This window comes from Canis aureus, chromosome 10 (genome assembly GCF_053574225.1).
Source record: "Canis aureus isolate CA01 chromosome 10, VMU_Caureus_v.1.0, whole genome shotgun sequence".
Taxonomy (NCBI): domain Eukaryota; kingdom Metazoa; phylum Chordata; class Mammalia; order Carnivora; family Canidae; genus Canis; species Canis aureus.
The window spans coordinates 70,592,467-70,601,610 of record NC_135620.1 but is presented as its reverse complement, the minus strand read 5'-3'; the positions used below and the strand labels follow the sequence as shown (position 1 = coordinate 70,601,610).

The 9,144-nt window shown below is 48.4% G+C and overlaps 1 long non-coding RNA gene across 1 annotated transcript; it reads left to right on the top strand.

The window, feature by feature from the left end:
* The first annotated feature begins 6,009 nt into the window (after positions 1–6,009).
* LOC144322717 (uncharacterized) lies at positions 6,010–8,863 on the top strand. Its single transcript, XR_013388351.1, has 2 exons — positions 6,010–7,642; positions 7,958–8,863. It is a non-coding gene; the product is annotated as an uncharacterized LOC144322717 (long non-coding RNA).
* The last annotated feature ends 281 nt before the right edge of the window (positions 8,864–9,144 follow it).

Genomic DNA, 9,144 nt, shown 5'->3' with positions numbered 1-9,144 from the left:
CGGGGTCATGACTCGAGCTGAAGGCAGATGCTCAACCACTGAGCCACACAGGTGCCCGATATCTTATGGATGCAATATTCATTTCCCCAATCACATATCTTTTCTGAAGTTAGTTGGTTGAATGGGGTTTCCTTCAGACTTGTATGCTCCACCTTCCTGAGGTGGCGAAGCCCCAGGCGTCCTTTCAGATGCACGAAGAAGTTAGGCTTCACTTCCAGAATGCCCTCCACAACGCTTCACACCTGCTTCTCTCCCCTGACTCCTCCGTCAAGCCTTCCTGACGTCCGGCCCCCCCTTCCCCCATTGCCCCATTCAGCTTCCTCTGCCTGATGGTCTGCTCCACTGTAGTGTAATTGTCTAACCGCTCCTCTGGAGCAGAGGTCAGGGGTCAGGGGACCAGGGGACCAGGGGACCAGTACACAGGCCTTCCTGTCTAGGACCCAGGCCATAAACCCAGTGCTGGACCCTAGGTGACCTCCTTCCTGAATAGCTTTCTGAGGAGTCAAAAGGACAAATATGAATTCACTTCACTTACCTTGACACCATTTATATGCACATTTGTTTGTTGCCTTTAGGGGTTACGGGGTGTTTCCAAGTTCATTATCTGATTTTGATTTAACAACAACAAAAAATAATAATAAATGCAGGGGCGTCTGGCTGGCTCTGTCAGTGGAGCCTGTGGCTCTGGATCTCAGGGTTGTGAGTTCGAGCCCCACGTTGGGTGAGGAGATTACTTAAAACTAAAATCTTTGTTAAAAAAGATAAAGATATTAATAACCAAATGAATGGGCAGCCCGGGTGGCTCAGCGGTTTAGCGCCACCTTCAGTCTAGGGCGTGATCCTGGAGACCTGGGATTGAGTCCCACGTCAGGCTCCCTGCATGGAGCCTGCTTGTCCCTCTGCCTGTGTCTCTGCCTCTCTCTCTCCCCTCTCTGTGTTTCTCATGAACAAATAAATGAAATCTTTAAAAAAAATAACCAAATAAATGTATTCGTATGGCATTTATGGAGGACAAACCATGCTTAGCACATTATATGCATTATTTCACTGACTTCTCAAAACAACCACAAGAATAGGAAGCCTCAAATAACGTAACACTTGAAATACATCAACTTCAGGTAATTATTATTAACCACGGGTATTAATTTCCTAAGGCTGCTTAATAGATTACCTCAAACTGGGTGGCTCAGAACAACAGAAATTGGTTCTCGCACAATTTTGGAGACCAGAATTCACAAATGTGCTGGAGCGTGAGCCTCAAATGAAGAATCTGTGATTTTGAAATATTTATCTGTTATTTTGATGATCGTGCCCACCATCCACAGCACCTCATAACCTGCTCAAGAAGAAGGCGCTGCTGGATAAGCTAATACTGAAAATGGGTGGGCGATCCCTGAAGTTCCACGGCCCAGGGTCACCCACAACATAAGAGGAATGACCTTGGCTTACTCTGACAAACCGAAACAATGGCACGAAGCCTCCTCCGTGTGACCAGCAGAGGCCCCCACAATTCCCCTGGCCCCTTCCTCCTCACAGTTGGGTAAAAACTCCTCATTTTCTACAACTCCAAAATCAGAATGAGGTGATTCTGAGACGTAACTGCAATCTCCTTCTTGCAACAGTGCCTTTTAATTAGGCATCAAAAGCCCTGGAGACCATCCTGCTCCCTTGTAATGGTGTGTTCTGGAAAATTACTGCCATTGGATTAAATTAAAGAAAGGTTATTCGGCTGCTTTGTTAGGCATATTTCAGTGGCGTTGGGAGCCCGTCTGGACCGGTGTTGCTGGTGCCGTTAGTTACAGAGCAAGGAGTGAACGCACGTCCTTCTGGAAGGTGATTGATGAGACAAAGCAGCTCTCGTGGAAGAACTAGAGTGTGAGAGGCTGAGAAATCATGCCTCCAACTGGAGCATGGAAATGTTCACCATCGGAGGTGGAGGAAGATGTAGCTAATGTGAGTTGAGACTATACTATCTTGCGCTGGATTGTGTCCCCTGATGATAGTCATATGTTGACATCCTAAGCCTTCGCACCTCAGACCAACCATATTTGGAGATTAGGTCTTTAAAGAAGGTGATTACGTTAAAATGAAATCTCCAGGATGGGCCCTAATCCACTATGACTTGTGTCCTCGTAAGAAGAGGACATTTGGCAGGTATGCCCGCAGAGACAGAGGGAAGACCAAGTAAAGACCCGGGGAGAAGGTGGCCATCTGCAAACTCGGGAGAGAGGCCTCAAGGAGAAACTAACCCTACTGACACCTTGATCTCAGACTTCCAGCCTCCAGGACCATGAGAAAATAATTTTTTAAAAAGACTTTATTTATTTATTCATGAGAGACAGAGAGAGAGAGAGGCAGAGATTTGGGCAGAGGAAGAAGCAGGCTCCCTGTGGGGAGTTCGATGCGGGACTCGATCCCAGGACCCCAGGATCATGACCTGAGCTGAAAGCAGATGCTCCACTGCTGAGCCACCCAAGCGTCCTGAGAAAATAAATTTCTGTTGTTTATGCCCCCTGTGGCCCTCTGTTATGGCAGCCCCGACAGGCTAACACACAAGCCAGAGGGGTGGTCTGCGGAGATGCTTGCGTTTGATTCTCCCTGCAGTTACTTGGTCAGGGCCTTACGAGTTGGCAAGTGGCAGCAGCAGGATTTGAATCCAGGTCAGTCTAATTCTGACGCCTGCCACACATGACCAAGCTGCACCAAACAGGCGAGGAGAAAAGGCAGTCACCGGCTCGCATGAGGTTTGAAAGTGCCTTCCAACATAAACGGTTCATGGCTTGGTTCGCCATGGAGGCTCAGACCTATTTTTAGCAGGCTCTGGTGTCTATCACGCTCTTCAAAAAAAAAGGTGCCACCTTCCCTGAGGATGCTTTATGAAGTCCAAGTGCTTCTATAAATCTTTGGAGACTATTAGAAAAGGTGCTGGTGGCTCCTCCAGGGAGAATCTGAATCCACACCTGCAAACTGATGGTTCTCCGTTGCTTTTAGAATGCAGGCAAAGGTGCTGAGCCCCCCATTCCACGGCTGTCCCGATTCACTGCTGCCCACCTTCTTCTCTCCAGCTACGTCTCCGGCCACATGCTTGCTGGATCCAACTACACAGAACTTCCTTGCAAGTTCCCCGAACAATCTGTAGTCTTTCCCGCCTTCGTGTCTTTGTCCTTGCTGTTCCTTCTGCCCAGAGTGTTCTTTCCACCTTATCCACCTGGCGACCCCCTCCTCATCCTTCAAGTGTCACCCTTCAAATGTCTCCTCTTTCAGGACACCTTCTTGATCTCCCCTGAAAGGAACAGGGGCTTCCTCCTCTGCACACTTGTTACACTTTGTCTATTTTCTGTGTGGCAGGCATACCCTAAAGTGACCCCTGCAATGAGCCACGTCCTTATATAATCTCCTCCACTTCGGTTTGGGCAGAACCGATGACTTGCTTCTAACTATGGCATAAGGCAAAATAGGATGTCACTCCTTTGGTTGGGTTACTTCATATGACAAAGGGGATGGGATGCACTCTTAAGATTGCCTTACATTATAGAAGACTCCATCTTAGCAGACTGGAGAGAGAGAGAGAGTCCCTTGCTGGCTTTGAAGAAGTCAGCTGCCATGTACAGATCACAGGGCAAAAAAAAACTGCCTGGCTTCCAAGATGAGAAACAGCCAGTGAAAAAGTGGGACGTCCAATCATCCTCTATGTCATAAGAAACGAACTCTGCCACTGACTGAGTTGGAAGTGAATCCTCCCTAGTCAAGCCTTCAAATGAAAACACAGCCCTGCCAACACCTTGATTGCCATTTTGTGAAAAAAAAAACGAGCAGAGGAACCAGCTAACCCATGCCCAGGCCCCTGACCCTGGACACTATGAGACAATTAATGTGTGCTGCTCAAGCCATCAGGTTTGTAATAATTTGCTACACAGCAATAGATAACTAAGGCACTCTATTAGAGCAAAGAGCAGGTATTAGTCTTTACGTGTTGTTCCCAACTAGATGGGAGGCCTGAGAAAAAGGATGATAGGTCAGCCCTTTCAGCCCTCACATGGTGCCTGACACATAGTAGGCACTTGAAACACATTTGTTGGATGAATAAATGAATGTGGTCTTTATGGTTCCACCGGCCTTAAGAAATGTCACTGTAATTCCAGGATGTTGAAACTCCATTTATCGTTACCTTCGTGGAAGGTCAATGAGGATATCAAACTTCCAAGGAATAAAGAAGAATGCAGAGAGCAAGCATTCTTCTGTAACAGTTATAGATTCTTTGACACAATTTGCCAAGCGGTTGGGCACATCGGGCCCTGTAAATGTAATAACGATGTCTGCCGAGTGTCTTTGAAGATGGTCAAAGTCAAAGGCAAAATCACAAAACCTGCTGAAAGGCAGCTAGGACCATTAGCTGCTATTTGAAACCCGGAGGCAAAGAGACATTATGAGCCTCAAACCAGTCAGAGGAAGAGTCATCACTCAGCCAGGGAGCCAGGGACGGAATTCTAAATCTGAATCTGCCCAGAACCCCAGAAAGCTCTTCCTGCTTCCCTCTCATCCTTGCCTTCCCCTCCCTCTTCCTCCTCTGCCATAGAAACAAAAACACCCTTCTTAGAGCTGCGAAGGCCTGTAGGTCATCGCCTCCAAGCCCCTCATTGTACAGACGGGAAGACTGAGGCCGGGAGAGGAAGACCTTGGCCGACAGTGTACAGAAAGTCCCGGGAACAGCATTCTTTTTCAGAATCCCCTGAAGACTGGAGTTAAAAATAAAAACAAAACAAAACAAGAAACCTCCTTGAGCATCAGCGAGGACATGAAGCAATTAACCAGAAATTTAGCCACCTCATTACCTCATCATTAAAAAAAAAAAAAAAAGTCTTACAGGGTCCATACAGATAAGCAAAACTCAGAGTTCCTTTCTCAAGGCAGTTCTTTTTTGAAAAAGAATAGATTTATTTATTTTAGAAAGAGAGCGCACACAAGCAGGAGGGGCAGAGGGAGAATCTCCAGCAGACTCCACTCTGAGCACAGAGCCTGCCACGAGGCTTGATCTCACGACCCTGAGATCACGACCTGAGCCAAAACCAAGAGTCAGCAGCTCAACCGACTGTGCCACCCAGGCACCCCTCGAAGCAATTCTTACAGCGTCGCAGAGCTGCCCTGGTCGCAGGCACATGCTATGTGCTTTACATGCATTATTTCCATTAACTTTCCAACCATTACTCTTTTATAGCCCTTTTTATAGTTTTTTTTTTTTTTAATAAATAAACTGAGGTTCAGAGAGGAGATGCGATTCCTCCGAGGTTACATAACCAGGAATCATTTCACCAAGTCGGTCTGCAGTACTGATAATCACTTTGCTATGATGCCAAAAAGCCTGGGAAGCTGAAGCTCAGGGAAGGGGCTGCCAGCGGGGGAGCCTTGCCTGGGACCCTAACATCAGAGGTCACCATGAGCCTGTTGCAAGCTCACGGCACGGCACAACAGCTCCTGACTGTCAACCCCAGGAGGGCAGGAGCCCTGGTGGCCTTGTTCCTGCTGGATCTCCAGAGTGTTGCCTGGCCCAACGGAGGAGGCGCTAAGTAAAGTTGGAAGGATGAATGAATGAACGGCGTGGACGCATGAATGGGTGCCCCAGTTAGCCGTGCGGATGTGTACACGGTAGGGATGTGTCCTCTGGGGGCTTCTCTAATCTGAGCCAAGCTGATATGTGGAGTGAGTATCCGGGTGTAACCAATATATAATCCTCTGATTAAAGAAGCTCTTCTCCACGTAGCAATCGGATTACAACACAGCATGCCCGACGGGGTCGCTTCCACCGCTCGGCCTCTTTCTAGCCACAAATTGGCTCCCTGCGATTTATTATTGCCGTCATTATCATTTGTTATTTCCCCCAATGCTGTATGAGAGAAGTCAGCATCAATCCCATCTGTCCTGATACCAGGTGCAGTGAGAGCAGGCTGTGGGCTGGTGCCGGTTAATGGGACAGACTTTGGGGGAACCGCCTCATAGGCCGGACACTGTTTTGTTATCTATAACGTAGGGGTCATCATCATGTCCATTTGCCAGGATTGTTGTGGGGATTAAAGACGCGACGCCTGTCAAGTGCTTAGCCTTTTCATTGCAAGCTCTCAGTACATTTTCCTTCTAGCTGCTAACGAGACCCCGAGACAGGCACCGCTGGTGCCCCGCGGGACCGTGGATGAGCTAGGGACCTTCTCTGGGCCTTGATTATCATCTGTATGACAAGGGAGGGAATCAAGGAGGCACCCAACGGCTAATTCCTGAGCAGTTACTGTGTGCTTGCCCCGGGGCTGAGCCCCAGCCACAGAGATAAAGGAGCCACGGCCCTGTCTTTGGGGGGCTCCTGTGTGGTTAGATACAAGCACTGCGGGACCACCCGGTGCTTGCCAGGCAGGGTGATAAGCACTGCACATCCATGAACTCCATCAATCATAATGCTGATGACAACACCACTGTCCCATTGGGACATCGGGAGGCACATAGGACCTCCAGGACTCTGCCAAGGTCACCCAGTGACATCAGAGTGGGGCTCGAAACCTGGAGATCAATTCTGCTCTATCACCCTTCTAGCATAAATATCCGTGATTCTCTACAACCATGAGACAGACGCTTTGGAGATTGTGCCAAGGCCCAGATAAACACAGGTATCCCCCGCTTTTCAAACATTTGCTTTATGTCACCTCACTTTGACAAAAGACCTACACTGGTATCTGCTTTCACGGACCCAAAGAAAATCGAAGAGGGTTTTTGCTTTTCGGGGGGCGGTGTGGGGGGCAAAAAGCAAAACTAGCATTCGGGGTTTGTGCATCGCAGCGAGCTGTTACAAAGGCAGCGCACCCCCCACCCCCCCAGCAAGCGCGGCCCGCCAAGCTCCTTCCCCAGAAACTCCACTCAGCATCTCAGCATCAAGCAGCCATAGCCCTGAGCTGCGTCTGTGAGCATCTGTGTCTGATCTTGACTTATTTTGTGCAGCCGTTAGCAAGATGTGCCCTAAGGTATCAGAGAAGCCTGAGAGAGGATATTTTTGGGGTCTGAGGACGCTCCAAAGTTTTTCCATAATACTGTTAACTGCTTCTTCCTTCCCTTTATGCCATTTCAGCTTCCGAAAGTTTGGAGCCTGTGCCTGTACCCTCTTTTCCTGATATTTCGCGCTTTCTCTTCTTCCTGCCTCTCTCTTATCTCCCTGCACTTCCATCAATATCGTCTGCATTGGCTACCAGGCATGGAGGTGAACGGTGAACGTTTTTCTCTTTTCTCTGCTCACACCATCCCCACTGACGCTGCAAGGAAGAGACGGGCTGTGGTCCTAAAGCAGAAGTGATAACTGGGAGACACTCCTTACGACATCCTGCATCAGTCTGCTTTGAGCCTCTGCCTGTGTCCAGGCTGGGATCCCACTCCTCTCCACCGCCCATCTCTCTCAATGAGGCGTTCCTTATGAAACAAACCCCTACCCGTTCTCCCCTCCAGCAGACGTCAGCTTGCCAACTGGGAATCATTATTACGTGTCTTGTGTTTGACCTCCGATGTTCCCAGCCCGACTTTCAAGAAAATGTGGTCTTCATACCATTCCCATCTACGACCTTTCAGCCTCGTTGAACCAAGCATTTGGAAGGCTGCACAGCAATGTGGTTGAGTAAGAACCCTGGAGCCAGACTGCCAACTCTTCCATTAACTACCTCTGTAATCTTGGGGACGGTCACGTCCCTATGTCCTGATTTTTCTACCTGCTTTACCAGGATGACGATGGTGGTGGTGGTGATGGTGGTGGTGGTGGTGGTGGTGGTGGTGGTGGTGGTGGTGGTTGCATCTCTCCTTACAGAACAGTTAGGAGGACTGAATGAGTTACAAGTGTTTAAAACAGTGTCTGACACTCAATAAACATTAGCTTAATTTTTCTCTATGTCCCACAGGAAATGCATCTTTAATTAATCTCTATTGCCTTCCACAGATACATTCCAGTGGAGAAGAGGAAAGGGGAGGAGTTCCTAATGACTATGCCATAGAAAAAGGCTCTCTAAGATTGCCATAAAAACAGAGGAGAAAAGAACCGACAGCTTCATGGTCCTCTACCTGTGAGGCTTCATTTACTGGGCAGGACGTGGTGCTTGCAACTGTCCTTTGGGGACACAGGAAAGGTTTAGAAACTCAATTTTACAGACGAGAAGGGAAGCCATTTGTTATGGGTCACTCACTAGTAAAGGGACAGGATAATGGTTTTCTTCCCGAGATCCAGAGTGCAACTCCGTACGCTGCCTCTTATTAAAACAAATGCATAAAAAACAAACAACCCAGAGTCCAGTTCAACACAAAGCCGTACAATTCACTCTTCCCTCTGCCTTTCAACTGCTCCAACGTGTCCAAGTTTCCAGAACCATCCACAGGAGAAGGGCATCGGTTCGCCAGAGTTGGGGAACAGTAGCGACCCACTGAAAGTGACTTTGGTGAAGTCAGCCAAAGGAAGCTGCAGCACACACGGGAGAATAATAACACTTTCCTTCTGAAGAGGGCAGTGTGCAACCAAGGCCAGGTCGGCTCACGTGGTCAGGGCTTCCTTCCAGGTCTGGAAGGCCGGAGGCAGTGTAGCCCTCAGGAGCCCAGGCATCTTGGGTTTCCAGGAGCTTATTTCTGAACGACAAACACATCTTCCGACATGAAATAGGATTCTTGAGGTTTGAGCACAGTTACACACTGCCTCTCATCAGAGGGTACACCGTGCAAACCGATACTAAGGCGGTTATGCAAGATGGATGGAAGAAGCCCCAGCGAGTTCTCTTTCCGGGCTCTTGCACTTGTCTGTCCCCCCATCCCCCCCACAATTGGCCTCAATGAAATTAAACAATAGTGTGGCCTCCCAGATGGTCTCTGATGTTTGCAGAAGAAAGTGTTTCTTTTCTACTAAGAGGCCTGTGTGATGTAGTGTCTACTGCCTGAGGCAAAAATACCTTTTTCTCCCCCCCGCCCGCCCCCCAGCATCCTTGCACAGAGATAAAGTGTTGGGAATGGGGATCTTAGCTCCTAGGTGCATTTATCAAGCCAATCACAGTAATTATAATTAGAAACACAAACTAAGTGAAAGCCGAGCATGAAATACATTTGCAGAAAACCTGAACTGCATATAATTAAGCCCTGCTTGGT